Genomic DNA, 20,735 nt, shown 5'->3' with positions numbered 1-20,735 from the left:
ATAATTATTACAGTATGCAACAAATATCCTAGCGAAATATTTATTGGCTTAGCAAATTAATTATAATTTTTATTATAAGCTAAATACTTCCTGGCTTATCAAAATGAATTATAATTATTATTATAAGCCAAATACTTCCTGGCTTAGCAAAATGAATTATAATTATTATAATCAGAAGGAAGACAATTATCATTCCTAGTCCTGACTGGGCTTAGCAATTTAACAATTGTTGCAATTACAATCATAGCCTCACTGGGCTTAGTAATTAATTTATATAATTACACAAATCCATTAATATTACAAATGTATAAGAATTACAATTTCATCCCCATTAGGCTTGCAAATCCAATTAATTGTGGCAACTATAATCCATTACACAAACACCATTAATTAATTGTCTGTGGAAAATACTGTACATATTTTCCAGAAATACAGTAGTTATTAAATGTAAATAGATGGCCATACTGTATTTAAAATTTATGTAATCGAAAACGGGAAGCTGCGCCTGCGCAGAAGAGACAATCGCCATCTTGGTTTTGAATTGGATACAACGTTAATATAATGGGAAGAATTTTTCGTGCTCTAGAGGTTAAAATTGGATTGGCACCTCTCAAATAGGAGGCGAAATTGTTGGATGTGCATTCCTTCATAACTTGAGATATCAGACGACTGGACAAGACAGCTCCAGGAACCTCAGATAAGCTCTCTAGATTTGTGTATAATTCTGGCCAGTGTTTTCATAAATTTAGTTAGTGAGGTTTTTCTGAGTATGATACAACTTAATATCCAGTCAAATTGGTGAGTGATATTAAGATATATTTTCCTTCTGGTATGTATATGTGAATTTATATATAATTTTTTAATATACAGTCCACAAATTTATATATTTACCAGTATTCCTGGTGTATGTATATTTCATTTAATTAATAGGTCCAGAGCAACTTGTGGATATGACAGTGGTAGGTATCGAAGGGGGACATTTTTTGCGACCTAGGTGTCCCAAATTCCTACTTGTCTATGTAACATTGATAAATAATAATCTTTGTTATCATTTACTGTTATGTACATAATTAGTTACATTCAGATAAATGCAATTTTCCACATTGTCAATTATATGTGAACCCAGCAGTCCATTACTTTCAAATGAAACCATTAAATTAAATTTTCCCCAGTTATATATCCAAGTTCGTTAGGACCAAAGGCTTATATGAATTATTATTATTATTTTAGAAAATTACTTGCAGGAGGTTTACAGGGCATTACCTGAATTATTACCTGCAAGTAATTTGGGCGAGTTAAGTGGGACTTAGTCACAGCATGTCGCTGAACTGTCACTCCCTCGATGCCCACTCCCTGCCATTCTCATAAAAAGCTAGACCTGATATTTAATAATTACAATGTTAAAATCAGGTACTCTGGTAAATTAAAAATGTGGACTGTATATGATTAGGCTTGCTGGGTACACAAAGGAAATTCACATTCCCACTTACCATTTAATTACTGTAGATGGATCACACAACACCTGCCTGACACATAGACCCTACACTGGCCAGCTTAAAATCTGCATGAAAGAATGTGATAAACGATTTTGAAAACCGACAGCTTAAAGAAATGAGACACTTATGCTGCATATGGGAATCTTTAGTGAAGAAACGTTTCGCCACACAGTGGCTTCATCAATCCAATACAAAGCAGGAAGGTATAAGGAGAGGAGGACCCTGTACACCGTGTATGTTAGGCCCATATTGGAGTATGCGGCACCAGTTTGGAACCCACACCTAGCCAAGCACGTAAAGAAACTAGAGAAAGTGCAAAGGTTTGCAACAAGACTAGTCACAGAGCTAAGAGGTATGTCCTACGAGGAGAGGTTAAGGGAAATCAACCTGACGGCACTGGAGGACAGGAGAGATAGGGGGGACATAATAACAACATGCAAAATACTGAGAGGGATTGACAAGGTGGACAAAGACAGGATGTTCCAGAGATTGGACACAGCAACAAGGGGACACAGTTGGAAGTTGAAGACACAGATGAATCACAGGGATGTTAGGAAATATTTCTTCAGCCACAGAGTAGTCAGGAAGTGGAATAGTTTTTGAAGCGATGTAGTGGAGGCAGGATCCATACATAACTTTAAGCTCACGGTTCAGGGAGTGACCTAGTAGCGACCAGTAAAGAGGCGGGGCCAGGAGCTAGGACTCGACCCCTGCTACCTCAACTAGACGAGTGCAACTAGGTGAGTGGAGGTAATCAGTCCCTCAGCCTGGAATCGATATGTTCAGTCCGTCACTCTTGTAGGAAGTACAGCATAGGACCAGAGAAGTAATTCTTGAGGTCCTGCAAATTTTTGTCCCAATCGTTCAGCAGGGGACATTACTACAGGTTCCTGTTACAAATCCAGGCCAAAACACCCCGATTTGGCCTTGTAGATGCCGGATTAATAGTTGAATTTTCCACGACAACCAGTCCTCACAAATTACAAAATGGCGTCCCCCGTGCGGCGTCCCTCCCCCGGCTGTTCCGCATCCCCCCCTCACTCGAAATTTCTCGAAGGGTCCAAATAGCATCACATTTTAATACGCAATATTTTTCAAATTTAAACATGCTGAATTTAGGAAAATTCAAAATTTTCCACAACCTGTATAAATATACTGCTGTATAGCCCTTGTGGCTTAGCGCTTCTTTTTGATTATAATAACAATGTATAAATATACTAAATAAAAATTGATGCATGTTAAAGGCACAAAGCAGCATCTGTTTGTAATGCAGGTAAATATTAACGTTAAAGATTTTAAGTGAAAAGGAAAAGTCAGGCACAAGTTATTACATGGAAACTAATATCAATTTCCTGAATCAAGTTTGACACAACATGCACAACCCAACACAGATTCAGACCACCTTCCGTGTTTGGTATTTTCTTTACATTCGCTCTTCTCTAACTTTTAAATAGTGGGCCCTGAAAAATAAGATTTCTAGTTCTCGTAATAGCGTGAATGCGTCTTCCCTTTCCGTGGCTTTTTGTCGCGGCAGTTATATACTGGTGGATGATGAGCATTGACATCCCTCGTAATATAGCTGAAGTGTTTGTGTATAAAAATTTAAGATACATAGTTTAGTATCGATGGGAGATGGTTTGTGGAAATTGAGGTCCGTGTGAGGTAGCTATTTCTACTATTAATAAATTATTATGTATAATTTGCAACACTTCTTTACCAGACTGCCAACACCCCTTCCCTTGTTCCTTTCTTCCCGCTGCTGCTTTTAAGAAATGTGTCAGGGTTGTGGTAACACAATTCTATTTCTAAGAGGTTCTTAAAGATATGTCATACATTAATTTATATGATGATATTGCATAATAACTTACAATGTATTTCTATTATTGGTTCAAGTAGTGAAGTATTAGTATATTCGTTTGTTTCTTAGACTCGATCTGGCTACTTTTTCGGGGTGTTTAAAATTGTTTCTCTCGTTCCAGTTGCTGGAGAGTCTGCGGCCCAAACATCACTTGGTGTCATCGTCTGATTCCATACCAAATTCTGCTTCCACATCCGTTACTTCTACATCAGATTCAGTTTTGTTTGCTTGTGTCCAGGTACGTTGGCCGTTACAATGTTTCGTACCCTTCCGGTGATCTTTGTAAGTAGTTATGTCATCCTTCTAAATTACTAAGTAGAAGAAATTGGTTGCTGACTGGACGGAAGTCTGTTGGGTCCTTTGTTCCCTCTTACATCTGGGCCTTTCCAAGTTTTCTGTATTACCTACGTAATACAGAGGTGGTAGTGGAGGCATGTATTCTAGATTTTATCTAATTTTGTCGGATTTGGGATTAATTATTTGATCGCATTTGATATGATGACGAGGCATGTCATTGGCTTCTATTAGTTTGTTCATTATCCAAATGTAACTTCTTTGGTATGGGAAGCTACACCCGGAATATTTGTGAGCGAGTCTGGCTAGGCGCTGTGTTCGGCATAATGTTCGGTTAGTGAGGGTCACCTGGGGCTTGTAGCGGTATATTTGGTCTCGCCAGTGCTTTGTTGCTCTGTTTTTAACCTATTTACTGTTAGTGATCTGTAATGTCGGATGGTGGTGGGAGGCTTTAAAAATATACTCTGAACTAGCCGTTTGTTCCGTGTTAACTTATATATATATATATATATATATATATATATATATATATATATATATATATATATATATATATATATATATATATATATATATATATATATATTATTTGGGGGGAGGGGGCAGGAGGGCAGAGCTGCTGTTTTTGAATCCCCTCAGTAGTGCACACAGTGATTGTAATAACAGTTAACCTTTCTACATACTACATACAGTTTTCAACTAAGTAATTTCTGATAGCGTAACTAAACTTAAAAAAATTAAAGGATTATGATTATCATTGTTTTGTTTTTTTCTTTTGAGAGCTTTAAAGAGCTGCATTTTGTGCCTAGGCAAGCGAACCCATGTTCTTTAATACAGTTAACGTAATATACATCGTCAAGCGTCACTTGTATATCTACTTCTGTACTTCCCATGTTCAACTTTCATGATAGCCTTCGACTCTACATTTATTGCATTGATCCCGTCTCAAATCTCTTGAGTGGGACCAATATATACTGTTAACTTTGGTGATAAATGTGGTGCGTTCAGTCGTGTTGGCATCTCGTGGTTTTGTCAAGTTTTTTCTCCTTCAGTTTAACCATGGTTTGTGTGTTTAGGAGCAGTTTAAGCTCCTCTGGTTTAGATGACATTATTTCTTCTTTTCGAGCTTCATGCATATCCAGTGGATCAGCTATACTAAGTTGTTCAAAATTCCCATGATTTTACCTACTCTCATATTTCCTTGGCTGCAAATCTGATTCTCAGTGCCATCCACCACGAGGGCTGGTCTCAGACCGAGGCGCGGGGGCGTTGACCCCCGAAACCCTCTCCAGGTATTCTCCAGGTATGGTGTATTACCATATGCGCTGATGTAATGCGTGCCGGCAGAAGGGTATCAGAAATGTAGAGGACTGAATCAGGTGTTGGTAAAGTCCAAAGCACATTTTAGCTTAAAATCCTTACACCTAATACGGTTTCTATATGAAGAAACCGCCATGCCAGTTACCTTATCTAGGAATAGCCTTGACATAGCCCTATCTCTACTACAAGTAAAAAAAAAAAAGGGGCGCCTAGAATGTAAAGGTCCGCCAGATTTTACCCTGTAACCACACGAGCTACTGGATTATCTCATTTCATATTTTTTGTGTTGAAAAAAATTAGAAGTTAAGCACTGTGTTGTGAGAAACAATAAAGCGTCTGGGATGGGAGGGATCTATAGCTGTGGGAGTGGGTTAGGATGTATGTGGTACAAGCGAAAGTTATTGCAGGAGATAGGCAGAGTGAGTGGTACTCAGCAAACAGGGCGCTCTGGACGGCAGGATCTCTTAATGTAGAATATCATAATAATAATACAATACCGTCAAGTAGAGTAAGACACATGTCCAACAGTTTGGTATCTATATTGACGAGATGTTTCGCCTGCTCAGCAGGCTTCTTCAGTTGAAATACAGAAAAGACAACAGTAATGGAGATGCAGATATGAGGTGATTATACCCTACCCCCCTGCAGAAGCAAGTTTTAGGTGTTCAGTCAATAAGCCTTGGTGCGTGTTTAACTTCAGTCTTCATTGCAGCTCATAAGACTGCCATCCCCACGAGCCCCTTTGAGGCGGGGTAGATGGCAGACCAGAGGCCTAGCTTCTCCCTACGAGCCCCGTGAGGGCGGGGAATGTGGCTAGGCCTGGGGACACTTGGTCCCAAAGATGAGGAGGTACTTGTACCTCCTCCCATGGGAGACTTAAGTCTCGAGACACTCCCCAGATAGGGAGTCAAGGCCGGGTCACCACTACTTGGAAAAGACCCGGGCTGGGAGAAAACTGGCGAATAAAAAGAAAAAAAAGGCAGTCTTCATCGATGCTATGGTTTTTGTTCTAGTGACGAGTGTGGTATAGGTCCCTGAATACACCACTATAGAAAATGCAAAAAAACAATAGCAAGATATTGATAAGAGTATTTCCAGTGTTACATTTACAGTTAAATATCAGTAATTTTGATTAAGGCCTCATAATATCGTTATATCGCTAAGTACCAACTATAAATTTAAGTATGAATCGAAATGGAGGTATTGGGGTGGATGTAGTTACTGTACTCCAGTAGGTTTATTCAGGTATACACAATGTGACAAATATAGTTACTTAGATTATCATACATAACAGTATATGTGTAGAGAACCTAGAATAATCCAAGTCAGACAAAGTAACATATTCCACATATTGATACTAAAGACAGTATAGGTTAGGTAAGATTCGTCGGGAAACAGGACAAGCGTTTCCTGACGCGGGTCAGATAAGATTTTGTTCGGATTTTTAACCCTAGAAGGTTAGTCACCCAGGATAACCCAAGAAAGGCAGTGCGTCATCGAGGACTGTCTGTCTTATTTCCATTGTGGTACTTAAATTTTGTTCCCAGGATGCGACCCACACCAGTCGACCAACACCCAGGTACCTACTTGCTTGAACATTAAAATGGTATAAAATACCGACAGGTTGTTAGGGAAGACACATATGCAACAGTTAGGCATCTTTATTTCGAAACGTTTCGCCTACACAGTAGGCTTCTTCAGTCGAGTACAGAAAAGTTGATAGAAGCAGAAGAGACTTAAAGACGATGTAATCAGTCCATCACCCTTGAAGTTTTGAGGTGGTCAGTCCCTCAGTCTGGAGAAGAGTATTGTTCCATAGTCTGAAACAATATGGAGTTGAAGTGATAGGATGGAGCCTTATATAGCGCCAGGAGGTGAGACGTAGGTCACTAGTAGAGGTAAGAACGTAGACGTTGGGAGGTCAGGTCCCTCTCAAATCCAGCCACTCTCACTAGAAGAGGTTGTCGAACTTGATTTCAGATCTGTACCAAGATACCCTTGTGTTGCAGTGTCTGACAGTGTGAACATTATACCATTTTAATGTTCACTCTGTCAGACACTGCAACACAAGGGTATCTTGGTACAGACCTGAAATTAAGTTCGACAACCTCTTCTAGTGAGAGTGGCTGGATTTGAGAGGGACCTGACCTCCCAACGTCTACGTTCTTACCTCTACTAGTGACCTACGTCTCACCTCCTGGCGCTATATAAGGCTCCATCCTATCACTTTAACTCCATATTGTTTCAGACTATGGAATAATACTCTTCTCCAGACTGAGGGACTGACCACCTCAAAACTTCAAGGGTGATGGACTGATTACATCGTCTTCAAGTCTCTTCTGCTTTTATCAACTTTTCTGTACTCGACTGAAGAAGCCTATTGTGTAGACGAAACGTTTCGAAATAAAGATACCTAACTGTTGCATATGTCTTACCTAACACCTACTTGCTTGCTAGGTGAAAGGGACAACAGGTAAGGAAACACGCCCAGTGTTTCCACCCCTTGCTGGGAGTCGAACCACGGACACTGTAAGTTTATTCAGGTATGCACAAATACAATTACATAGATTATCATACATAGCAGCATATGTAGACCACAGTGTGTGAGACGAGATCGTTGCCTACCAGGCCACGGAGCATATGATAACCCGCCACTGGAACTTTTGGTCATCGGACCGTCTACCCCTTTAAAAAATATATTAGTTAAAAAGACAGTATATAAGACAAGTGTCTCCTGACACGGGTCTTAAACACACAGATGACCCGTGATAAGACAGTATATATACATAAGTGCTTAAATATTACGAGACGAAGAAGACTGAGGACTCGAATGAAGGTATAATTTACCACCGTTGTATGCCTATAACATTTATTTTTTTTATTGCTATAAAATCGTAAGTATATTGGATACTTATATAAAGTGAAGCAGTGTACCATTTAAAAAAGTTTTCTTTAGTTGGCAAGAGTATTTTGCAAAATATTAAGATGTGACTACTAAATCTTCAAAAACTTTCGTATTAAAGGTCAGTAAATTTTTATTTAGGCTTCATACTTAATTTGAAGCTGTGTAATGGTTTTATATGGTAAATCATTTATAATTTAACCGAGTATAACCCAATAAATCCAAACAATTGACTTGTTTATTACGATGACTCGTGGCCTTTCCGGGTTTGATTCCCGGCGAGATCCTCTGACATTATCACTCCCAGGTCCTTCACATTACTTTCTGCTCTATTGTATAGTTAGAATTTGTCGTATTCCCTGATACATTTTTAATTTCCTCAAGTTTCCCATAGTAGTTGAGTAGTTGAATAACAGCTTAACTATACAGAAATGTTATTAACACTATTTTTGAAGCGTCTTATTACTCAGTACTGTGAAATGGATGTTGTATACTGCACTGAAAAGTCCCCATTAAGCATTAATACAATCCCTATTATCTGTTGGCAGTTTCTTCATGTACGTGGGGAAGGGGGAGTGTTATTACGGTTTTCGTTATTTTTTGTGACCGTGCTGAGTGGGCTTTGGCTCCCTCAAGGTGACCATGACATACCATGATTTTTTTCAGGGTTACCCTAGGTAATCTACACGTGTGCTGCTATTTATGATAATTTATGTAACTGTATTTATGTGTACCTATACCGGAATGAACTTGGTTAGATGACTGTACATTTGCTGTACACGATGGCCTGTACTCCTTGGAGTACAGGCCATCATGTCCTTAGTTGCTTGGAAGGCTCTCCTGTCCGTGGGGCTCCGGCTTCGAGTGGGCAACGTGCTTCCTTGTTAAATGCATATAAATATCTTTATTTCTACAAATACATGTACAAGATATACAGGCTTAGCTGACGTCAGACATCAGTGACATACTACTACATACAGTGCTAGTCACGGCATTATGCCTAGTGAGCGCCCCTGCTTTAATGCTGTGATAAAAATCAAAGGCCTACCATACAGGGGGGTCTTTTTTCGTCAGTGCATTATGCCGGGTAGCAGCCGTTAGCATGACGTCACGGCCTGTCGCCACACTTTACAGTGACTCCTCAGTGCTCACATGGCTGCCGTGGTGAGAGGAAGTGTACTTTTGTCTCTCATCCGCGCCATCTTTTGTCCGGTGTTTCCTTTGATTTTGGGGCTATACATGTTTGATTATGGGTAAAAGAAAGTCTTTAATATCTGAAACTATAGCTCAAAATCATAGGGCTTCACAAAGCTGGGCACCAGAATAAAGAAATAGTGGGGAATGTTGGTGTGTGTGAGCTTTCAGTGAGGAACTGGGTACAGCGTTTCAAGGATCGTGGCGGTGTCGAGCTACCGTCTGCCAAACCTCGACCTGGCCCCTCGAAGAAGGCATCTGTTCGTATTTTAACCGTGTCAAAGAAGCAGTTAGAGAGTACACCTGAGATAACTGCTAGAGAATTGAAAGAAAAGAACCCACATCTTCTCTCAGAGGTGTCTGTAAGAACTGTTAACAGACGTGTGTCAGAACTGGGCTACAGTAGTCACCGCCAGGTTCAGAAACTGATCCTCTCCAAGCCACAATAAAAACGTAGACTGGATTATGCAAATAAATAACTTCACTGGAATCCTCAACAATGGTCTGAAGTACTCTGGAGTAAGGAAGCAACCTTCACCTTCACCTGTAACCGTGGGGGACATGTGTACCGGCCCAGAGGTAGTGACCCGCTAGACCCACGATACATCTGTGGGACCATCAAACACCCAGACTCGCTCATAGTGTAGAGGTGTTTCAGTGCTCAGAATGTTGATGAACTCATTGTGCTTCCCAAAAACCAGTATATGAACCAGTATAATTATGTAGAGTTATTGCGTGACAATTTACCTGAGGTGTTTGAGAAGTGTGGGGCTACGGTTTTTATGCAGGACGGTGCACCGTGTCATACTGCCAAATCTGTAGTTTAGTGGCTTAAGGACTGTGAAGTGAGGTTCTTTAATGACTAGTCAGGCAATTCTCCAGACCTAAACCCTATTGAGAACCTCTGGTCAAGAGTGAAACGAAGTTTACTGGGCAAGGATATCAGTTCCATCCTGCAGCTGGAGGCTGCTGTACATGAGGCATGGAATAATATACCTCGACAAACCCTTACGAATTTGCGTGAGAGTCTTCCTACACGGCTGAGGGACGTGATTAAGCATAAAGGATGCAGCACCAAGTATTAAAACCTCAGTAAGTGTATACCTGGAGAGGGTTCCGGGGGTCAATGCCCCCGCGGCCCGGTCCGTGACCAGGCCTCATGGTGGGTCAGGGCCTGATCAACTAGGCTGTTGCTGTTGGCCGCACGTAAACCGACGTACGAACCACAGCCCAGCTGGTCAGGTACTGGCTTTAGGTGCTTGTCCAGTGCCTGCTTGAAGGTAGTCAGGGGTCTATTGGTAATACCCCTTATGTATGCTGGGAGGCAGTTAAACAGTCATGGGCCCCTAACACTTATTATGTTGTCTCTTATCGTGCTAGTGGCGCCCCTGCTTTTCATTGGGGGAATGTTGCATCGTCTGCCGAGTTTTTTGCTTTCATGGAGTGATTTTTGTGTGCAAATTTGGTACTAATCCCTCTAGGATTTTCCAAGTGTATATGATCATGTGCAAATATATACATTATAATTTTTCATGGTTTGTGTTTTGGTACGTGTGTGGAGGAGGGGCGGCATAATGCCGTGACTAGCACTGTAGAAACCCCCTTGTTATGCAGAGCATTTCGGGCAAATTAAGCCAATTTTGTCCCAGGATGCGACCCATACCAGTCGACTAACACCCAGGTACCCATTTTACTGATGGATAAATATGAACAACCGGTGTAAGGAAACATGCCCAATGTTTCTACCCTTGCCGGGAATCGAACCCAACCACCCACCGTGTAAAGCAAGAGCTTTTGCCACCAGGCCACGGGTCACCGTAGGGGAAATAGAGACCCGAAAGGAAGTTCAGGGTGACCCCGTCCATCAGTCTGTTGATTTTTCATTGTTCTCCACTATATGGTGATACAAGATTTTGTATGGAGTTTTAACCCGGAGAGTTAGTCACCCAGGGTAACCAAATAAAGACCAGGTACCTACTTACTACTAGGTGAACAGGGATAACAGGTGAAAGGAAACATGCATAAAAGACTCAGCAGGAGATGCAACATCCCCCCAATGAAAAGAGGGGCGCCACGAGTACGCTAAGAGACAACACAATAAGTGTGAAGGGCCCAAGACTGTTCAATTGCCTCCCAGCATACATAAGGGGGATTACCAATAGACCCCTGGCTGTCTTCAAGAAGACGCTAGACAGGCAACTAAAAGTCAGTCCTTCACCAGCTGGGGTGTGGCTCGTACGTCGGTTTGGGTGCAGCCAGCAGTAACAGAATGATTTATCAGACCCTGATTCACCGCGAATCCTGGTCACAGATCGGGCCTCGGGGACGTTGACCCGTTGACCACCAAAACCCTCTCCAGGTATATGTCTCACCTGTTGCCTGGGTGTGATCCCTGGTCCCACAGTGTGGGAACTGAGGACGCCAAGCGAGTATCAGAGGGCTGGCATCCTGTTGGTTAAGTAAGTTTATTCTGGTATACACAAATACAGTTACATTGATTATTTTAGTAATAATAATAATAATATCTCTACTTCTACAAGTACAAGGTATACAGTCCTAGCTGACATACTGTATAGAAAGCCGCTTGTTATGCAGAGCATTTCGGGCAAATTAAGCCAGTTTAGTCCCAGGATGCGACCCACACCAGTTGACTAACACCCAGGTACCCATTTTATACTGATGGGTAAACAGGGACAGCAGGTGTCTTATGAAAACACGTCCTTATGTTTTTCAGCCGTACCGGAGATTCGAACTCCGGACCTCAATGTGTGAGCTGAGTGCGCTAACGATCTAGCTACGGGACATAGCAGCATGTGTAGAGAACCTAGGGCAACCCAAAAAAGTCAGAGTGACTTATTTCCATTGGGGTTCTTATGATGATAATTATATTTAAAAGTTAAAAACAGGTATCTTAACTTTGTAAAAGCTGTTACAATAAAAGGATATATTCTAGGGGAGAGGTAAAATTAGTTATTTTCATACAAGAAATCACTCTGTAGTCCACGGTGCCCCGTGGCCTGGTGGCAAAAGCTCTCGCTACACACGGTGAGGGTCCGGGTTCGATTCCCTGCGAAAGGGTGGAAACATTGGACGTGTTTCCTTTCACCGGTTGTCTATGTTCACTTATCAGTAAAATGGGTACGTGGGTGTTAGTCGACTGGTGTGTGTCGCATCTTGGGACAGAACTGACCTAATTTACCCGAAATGCTCTGCATAACAAGCGGCTTTCTATACAGTAGTATGTCACTGATGTCAGCTAGGCCTGTATACCTTTTACATGTACTTGTAGTAAATAAAGATATTATTATTCATGAGGTACATTTTGGCTCGCTTCTTGAACTAGCTCATGCTATGACAAGCTTTGACATGTGCAGTCATTCTATTTCACTCTTTCATTGCTGTGAAGAAAAATGTCTTTGAAGCCTGACCAATGACTAGGTACTGCAAAGTTGTTCTCCCTTCCCCTAGTTCTGTAATTGCATTGGTTCCCGACCTTAACAAAATTTGCAGTAAGATATTGGGGACACTGGTTGAGCAATTTTATACACGCAATTTAGCTTTAGTTGATTTACTCTGCCTTCAATATTCATTATATCCAGTTGTTGTAATTCATTCTGACCTACATATTCTCTTGGATCCAGGTCCAGAATGAATCTCACCATTTTGTTCTGGGTGATTTGCAGCCTATCATTCAGTTTTTTGTTAAGGCAGAGTACCATGAAGAGCAAATGTAGTCTATAATACACTGTATGAGAGCTAGACATAGAGTCCTGCGAGCCTCAGTTGGTAGACACTGCGCCTGGCATTCGCTTTCTTTGCTACATTCTTCCCTATTAGTTCTCCTGATATGCTTGAGTTAAAAGAGTTCCCAGATATTTCACTGAATTTACTGTAGTAATAGGTTCCTTATTGCACTGGGCATTAAAATTATTTTTACCTTTTTCAATTTGATTCAATTTATGTAGTGATAGTTTGTTGTCTAACAATTATCCATTTCCTATAGGATTCTAGTTCAAGTGATAGTACATTAGCAATGTCTTGTGGGTCTTTACCTGATAGTAACAGAGCACTATCATCTGCGTACAGTAGAAGCTTGCATTTGACACTGATAGGCATGTTCGCATAACACAAGAACAGCAAAGGACCCACGATATTACCTTGAGGAACCCCACATGTTTTCGGCATGGGTTTCTGATTCTTTGTTGTTGAGGTTGACAATTTGTTTCCTGCTGCTTGGGTAGGACTTAAACCAGTCTACAGAACTCACTCCGATAGCTTGTAGTTTCTTACGTAATATATTGTGGTTGACCGTATCGAAGGCCTTTTGCAAGTCTAAGGTTACCATTCCTATGAAATTCACTACCAACATTTCAGTTCTCAGGTAGTCCATCAAATTAATGAGGGAGGTGTCGGTTGAATGAGATCTAAAACCTGACTAGTAACTATAGAAAACGTTTTTTTTCTTCTTAAAGATACTTAACTACTTGACAGCATACCGCCATCTCTAGAATTTTGGACATCACACTGAGCATATTAACTGGTCTATAGTTGCTGACATCAGACCTACCATTTTTTTGTATTATTGGCTGCCGCTTGGTCTTCTGTTGCTTACTCATTTATATCTTTCTTAACTCTGGTAGATGGGACAATGGGGACCGAACTTTATTAGTGTTTTATGAATATTATTATTATTAATTATAATTCCAATGCACAATCCCCGACTGTCTCCGGCTTTTTACTCGTTAGTTTAATATGTACCCCATACCTATCCTTTGGGCGGTAGTCAAAAGATTACAGAGGTACATAATGGGTCCAGGGACTGGGCCCCAGAGTTTTGATAGCTGAGCAAGTTACAAAGGTAATGAACTCCAGGTAGATCTGGTCACAATCATGACAAGTTACAAAGGTATTTACAGATTATAGAGGTACATAATTGCGATTTACAAGTCAATACCCAACAGCATTCTTTTCACTCTAAAACTGTGACAACTACTTATTTTTGGGTTATCTTAGGTAATTTACACACGTTACCATGTATGATAATTTGTGTAACTATATTTATGTGTACCTGTGCCTAAATAAACTTACCTCTCAAGCTCCTCACCAGTCATATAAGTTAGGTTCTGTGATGAACTGAAACGCTTGGCCTGTTGCTTACCAAGCTTTACCCGACTCATTACAACTCTTATCCGAAATGGTACAAAAACAAACAATATAACACTAGCCAGCAAAATTGACTTTTTATCCAGTTCAGACACCAGATTGGTTGTTTTAAGCTAACTTTGATGAGCTGATCACGAATTTGAGCGTGAAGAATAAGTCACAATATCGTGGCTGGAACAATACACAAACAGCCTGCACTTGGGAGGCTTCAGTGTAACTTGTTAAGTTACACTGAAGCGCGAAAGGAAGGAAGCTATAATTTAACAAGAGAGAGCAGGGCTGGGGACTAGGGGTAAGGAGTGGGAGAATGGGAAATAGTGCAGCAGTGGTAGATTATTAATTATTACAATCAAAACTAAGTGCTACACAGCAGTGGTAAAAGCAAAAATAAGAGGTGGTAGTAATGAAAAACCAGGAAAAAAAAAAAAGCTGCGGAAAGTGAAGCATTAATAAATGAAAATGAAAATGTTTATTTCCTTGTGGTTTACATATTATAAAATATTAATTACAAAGAACGCCACTAACATGCCTAGGCATTTTGGGCAGACTAATACTAATTCTTACTCTATATTAACATAGGTTATGAAGCATACTGATATACAAGTTAGGTAACTGCAGTGATTTAGATTTATAATAGTGAGGTAGTACAAAACATATAACAAAATAACAATTAGTAAATTTAGTAATGAGAATGGTTTTGCCTTGGCATGATACACAGTTTCTCTTAAAGCTTCTATATTGGAGTATCTCAGGCAAACTTAGGACTAGCTTAAGATTTATTAGGCAATAGCGATATTAGGAATTTAATGTTTACAGTCATTTGGGTGAGTGTAAGCGTAGATTAAGGAGAATTGCAGATAACGAATATGGCCCTTGTAATTTAGCGCTTCTTTTTTATAATAATAATAATGCAGATAACGAGAGTAAGTCTATTTTGTTTTGGATGTGTTCACGGTACAAAAAGAGAAAAGGTGGTTCTCACATTATTAGCTGATGATGGGGTGTGTTAGGGAGATGAGATGTTTTTTAACAGTAGTTTTGAAGATAGTGGTTGAGTCTGCGGTTCTAGAGTTTTCAGGCAATGAGTTTCAGATTTTAGGCCCTTTTATGTACATCAGATATTTGAAGTGATTTAGCCAGACACGAGGAATGTCATATATTTTGTGTTTGGTGTAGTGTCTATGGGTCCTGTTGCAACTATCAAGAAGGCGTTTTAGTTCAGGGTTAATATTAGATTTTATGGTTCTGTAAATGTAGGTTGCACAATAATAGGTGTGAATGGTTTAGGTAAGTTTAGGTCTTTAAAGAGTGGGAGGGGAGGCATTCTCTAGTACTGGATTGTGCGACAGTTCTTTCTGCAACTTTTTGTTGGATTATTAATGGCTTTAGGTGGTGTGGAAAATAAATTCCCATAATTATACTGTATATTTTTTATAATGTAAATATACATGATTAATGCATTACTGTTGTTCCAAATTGTATTTTGAATAGAACCAACAGGGTTCCTCTGCGCCTGAGCTGATGTGCGGGGGGGAGAGGTCAAGTCAAGGCATGGAAAAGCAGGAGTGTTTTGAATGGATTTAGGAGGCTGTGAAAACATGGGACCAGGAAATTGGCGTTCACGGCGGCCTAAGGATTAATATAGGCCTCACTTCATAATAGGAAGTGTCGTAACTGTTCCTGGTGAAGAGTGAGGGAACGTGATTTATGGGACCACCGTAATAAAGTGGTAAAATGAATGAATAATGGTAGGACCGGTGGTGACTGGCGCGTCTCCATGGAGTGTGTCCCGGGTTAAAATACCCGTGGTTTAATCATCACTCATCGGTCTCAGATCTTAATGGAGCGGCCTCCAATGTGTATAATAATTAGGAGACATTAAACCGTATGGTGGGCTAAGAAGTAATCCAGTGATAATAACACCAAGTTAAGAGAATGTGTGAAGTGAAATGAGTCGCCGTTCTCAGAGTGAGCATCTGTTTATCTCGAGTTCCTGTCTCGAGGATAGTGAAGTTTTTATGGAGTCATGACTTCTAAACCGGGACAAACCAACGGATACCTCGTCCTGCTGGAATAAGAACCATGTCGGTGTAGCAGGACATCGAAATGAGATGGTGAATGGAGGAAATAAGGAGCATCAGTCACCCACAGTTAAGTAACCTTTCTAGTTATAGCAGACTGATACTGGCCAGTTAGGTATGTTGTAATTGGATAGGTTATGGGTGATCCAGCTACATCAAGTGACCACCAGAGAATATCTGGTAAGTGGTGGGATTATGTACAAGTGTTTTTCCTTGATGGATATATCCATGTGTAACCTACCCCCCCCCCCACTTCATTCAGTTAAACTAATATAATCTATACAGTCCACAATTAATTAGTAGTGCCGTACTTGTGGGTGCTATCCAATTTATACTGGTCTCGGATAGATATGGATAAGATTGAGGTCGAAGGGGCCACCTGCAGTGACCAGAGGTGGTTAAGTTTTCTCGCATGTCTACACGGGGTGACTACGGTAAACAATATAGTTGTCTCCCAATGAGATTACTCGTATGCATGTAATGCTGAGGTACATACAGGTAACACCCTAGAAAATTTTCCATAGGTGGGTTGCTGCTGTTGATCCCCAAGCACAAACAGCATAAGTGAGGTAGGGATAGATGAGTGAATAATAGTGTGAGTAGGGCTGATTGTGATACGTAGTAGTGTATCTTTGAGAGGTTCCCAACTGTTTTGGATATTTTTTTTGCCATGTGTTGGATATGGGTGTTGAATTTCAGGTTGCTGTCAAGGTGCGGACCCAGGAATTTGCCCTCATTATGTTTAGCAATAAGAGTGTTGTCAATTGTAATGTTCAGCTGGGCATCATCTGTTCTGCTCCCAAACATAATGTAGAAGGTTTTGTCAGTATTAAGTGTAAGTTTATTGGCAGTCATCCAGGTTGATACTTTTACTAGCTCTTCGTTAACAATGGTGTTGAATGAGGCAAGATTAGGGTGGGAGATGACATAAGTTGTGTCATCAGCAAAGAGGTTTCAGGTGTTGTGAAACAATTTGAAGATTATTGATGTATAAGAAGAAGAGCAGGGAACCAAGGACACTTCCCTGTGGTACTTCAGCATCCAGTCAATTACTGTATAGTTCTCACCCAGCTGTTGGTGAGGGTGGATGCATAGAGTGCAGCTGGTGCCCTCTGGTGTCTGTATTGAGTTTTGTTTTCTCAAGATGACGGAGCGCAGAAGAGTCAACACTGTGTGGAATTGTTGAAAGGTGCAATATACCAGGACACCGCTGATGTCATTCTGCCTCTTGTGATAAGAGATACGTATGGAATCCCAAGTGAGGATTTATATGGGATTTCCTTGAACGGCAATGCAAGAATTTTTGTGAAATTTGCATTGTCTGCTGCTTATGTGAGAGTTGTGGACACCTTTCAAGAAAAACGGATTGTCATCAACACTGGTCTGGAGGTGCGCCTGCGTGTTGTCTCGGCATGTTATACATGGGTTCATCTACGTAATATACCCTTCGAGGCAGACGAGGTGGACATTCGTCGGACATTTGGGCAATATGGCACCATACAAGCTGTCAACGTAGGGCGTTGGTCCCAGGGTTTTTATGCTGGTATGCTCGAGGGTTCTTTCTCTATGAAAATAACACTGAGACATCCAATTCCCTCGTTTGTTGTGTTGGAGGATTTTTGGACGCAGGTCTACGTAACTTACCCAGGGCAGATTCGGACGTGCCGGCTGTGTGGTGCAATGGGACATATGGCGGCGACTTGTGAGCAACGACGAGGGAAACAAGTCAGACCTGACAGACACTGTATCCAAAGATTCGATGGACGAGGATGAGTTGGCCCATTGGAAGGCCACGATGGTGGATGATGTGCTGCAGGTTTTACTGGCGGATGTGAAGTGGAGTGCAGCAGTGGATGCTGCAGAGGGGATCATCTCGACACTACCACCGGCGTCGGAGATCAAGGCGATTGGGTGTGTCGACTGCGCGTCGCCTCCAGTGGAAGTGCACTCGCCATTGGTATTGCCCAGTTTTGAGGACATACAGAGGATCCTCGACAGCCCAGCGACAGAGGATTTACCACCTACGTTGGCGGCGTCGCCTGTGGTTGACCATGGTCTAGCGGGACGTGTGTGCGTTGAGAAAAGGCGTACAACTTGTACGACGGTGGTGGTGATGGATGTCGAGGTGCATAGGATGAATGGTGATGGGCTTATGGATTATGAGGGAGTGTCATGTAAGAGGCCCAGTACACCTGTGGAGGACGATGACTTACCACCGGGTCAAAGGTCTTGTAAAATGGTGTAGGCTGATGTAGCCAAGGGCGTTGAAGGACTTCCCTTAGAGAAGCCAAGTGGGAGTGTGGGGAAGACGGGCAGGTGCAACAGTAGCAAGTCCAAGTCAGGTTTAAAGGTGACAGAAAAACGCATTGAGAAAACCTAACCGGAGAGTTCAAGTGTATAACGATGAATGTCAATGGCCTCAGAGCAGAGGTCAAGAGGCATTGGGGTTGGGTAGAGGTATCACTCAGATGTATGGATGTTGATGGCTTTTTTTATACAACACAATTTTCGGTGTGGTAGTGAATTTCATGTGGGGAATTCAGATAATCTCAAGGGTGGGGTTGTGATAGGCATAAGGGAGACCAGCCCTTTACGCTCGTAGCATGGGAGTGGGGCAGAGGGGGTCGGGTTGTGCATGTGGTGGGTTCATGGGGGAACATTCAGGTGGGTTTTTGTGGGAGTATATATGCCAGCGACAACAAATCGATGAGTAAAGGAGGATTTTGTATGTGATGTTTTGGTTTATTTTCTCAGAAGTCTACCCTTAGTTGCAGGCGATTGGAATTGTGTGATCCGGGAAAAAGATGTCGAACCGCGTGGTTGGGGTGTAATTTAAGGGTTTTACGGGAGGTTCTGCAAGCAATTGGTGTAGTGGATGTAGTGGGTAGTGACGTGTGGAATGTGGAACACACGTTTTTAGGAGGGGTTACGCCGTACGGTTGGACAGGGTTTATATCACTAGCTTAATCCATAGTGGCAGGGTTGATTGTGTTGATCTGGGTTTCTCAGACCACCGTGGTGTTCTGGTAACTCTCGAGTGGGAGGGCGTTATCCGTGTTTTTTCTAGTTATTGGAAATTAGATGTCAATTTGTTGCAAGGAGTCGATGCTGTGGAAGCTTTCAGGTTATGGTGGGTTGGATTCTGGAATGAAGGAAATGGGATAGAGGATGTTGTAGAGTGGTGGCATTCAAAGGCAAAAAATGTGATACAGGGATTTTATAGAAGGTTAGGGAAGGAGGAGGCGTGTTATAGATATGGCAAGCAAAAGTATTTAGAGGGACAGCTGCAGGATTGTTACGGTGCAGGTGGGAGGTATGATCTCGCGGAAACAGAGTGCCTTCCTAGTCAATTGCGGGAAATTCAGAATAATAATTTTCAGGTGTTGAGGGTGCGAGCGGGGATTGAGGAGGTGCTTTGGGGGGATAAACCCTCTGTGGGGGCTCTACATAGTTTCAGAATGAGACGTATGGCGACGACATTATTGTCAGTGGTGGTCGGTGGTGACTTGGGAGGTTATCATAAAGGACAAAGGCTAGTTACAACTGAGAGCATAGGGACATATGCAGACAAATGGTTTGAGAGAAAATGGAAGGGTAGGGAGGGGAATCGAGAGGCAAGGGAAGCTTTACTGCCTGCCATAGTGGCAAATTTGAGTGACGTGGATAGAGAGGACATGGAGGGTTGTATATCAGAGGAGGAGGTTTACAAGGCTGTTCAGGGACAGGCACTGAGGAAATCACCTGGTTGGGATGGGATACCAGGTGATTTTTATGTAGTTCATTGGGAACTATTAAAACACGTGTTGGTTCGACTTTACAATTCAATGAAAATTGGAGGTAGGATGGGCAGTGAGGCGGGGTTGAGTGTCATAATGTTGGTACCAAAGGCCGAGGTCCACGAATCTTTGGAGGCATATAGGCCCATTGTGAGGGAAATGTTCAACAGATAGGAGTAGCGAGCAAGTATATGGCAATGATAGTTTGATTGCCAGCTGCTTGTTAAGGTAGGGTCGGTCTCGCTCCCGCTATCCCCCTCCCCTTTTTCCCCAACCCGAAAGGTGACATGTGGGGCTCCAGCCAAACAGTAATCACTCGACTCGCAGCTCCCAGCACAACTCTTGGAATGACAGATCGGGTCACCTGCCAACCAACGAGAAGTGTTGAAGGAGAAGGACTTTTGCAAAAGTCCGGAGACATCACCTTTTGGATCTACCTACCTGATTAACTGTAGGCGACAGCAGACAACAACCCCTCATCTTTGTAGTGGTAAAGAACCTGCTTTCTTGTCATCTGGACTGACTATTCAAGGCTATAGACTCTGTGAAGAACTAGCCGTTGGGTTGTCACAAACACCTGTGACCCCCCCCCACATCATCAGCAACGGCTACAATTTCTACAAGACTGTGTCAACCTCCACCAGACACCCC

The 20,735-nt window shown here is 41.8% G+C and overlaps 1 long non-coding RNA gene across 3 annotated transcripts in view; it reads left to right on the top strand.

Annotated features, from left to right (window-relative positions):
- The window catches only part of LOC128689060 (uncharacterized), a 150,691-nt gene that overhangs the window by 6,306 nt on the left and 123,650 nt on the right, over positions 1-20,735 (top strand). For all 3 annotated transcript variants that reach the window (XR_011392249.1, XR_008407106.2, XR_011392248.1), the window contains exon 2: positions 3,476-3,592. This is a non-coding gene — a long non-coding RNA (uncharacterized lncRNA). The remainder of the gene's footprint in view (positions 1-3,475; positions 3,593-20,735) is intronic.

This window comes from Cherax quadricarinatus, chromosome 21 (assembly GCF_038502225.1).
Source record: "Cherax quadricarinatus isolate ZL_2023a chromosome 21, ASM3850222v1, whole genome shotgun sequence".
In the NCBI taxonomy this organism is placed as follows: domain Eukaryota; kingdom Metazoa; phylum Arthropoda; class Malacostraca; order Decapoda; family Parastacidae; genus Cherax; species Cherax quadricarinatus.
The sequence above is the reverse complement of the archived record's forward strand: the minus strand, read 5'-3'. Positions and strand labels throughout refer to the sequence as shown.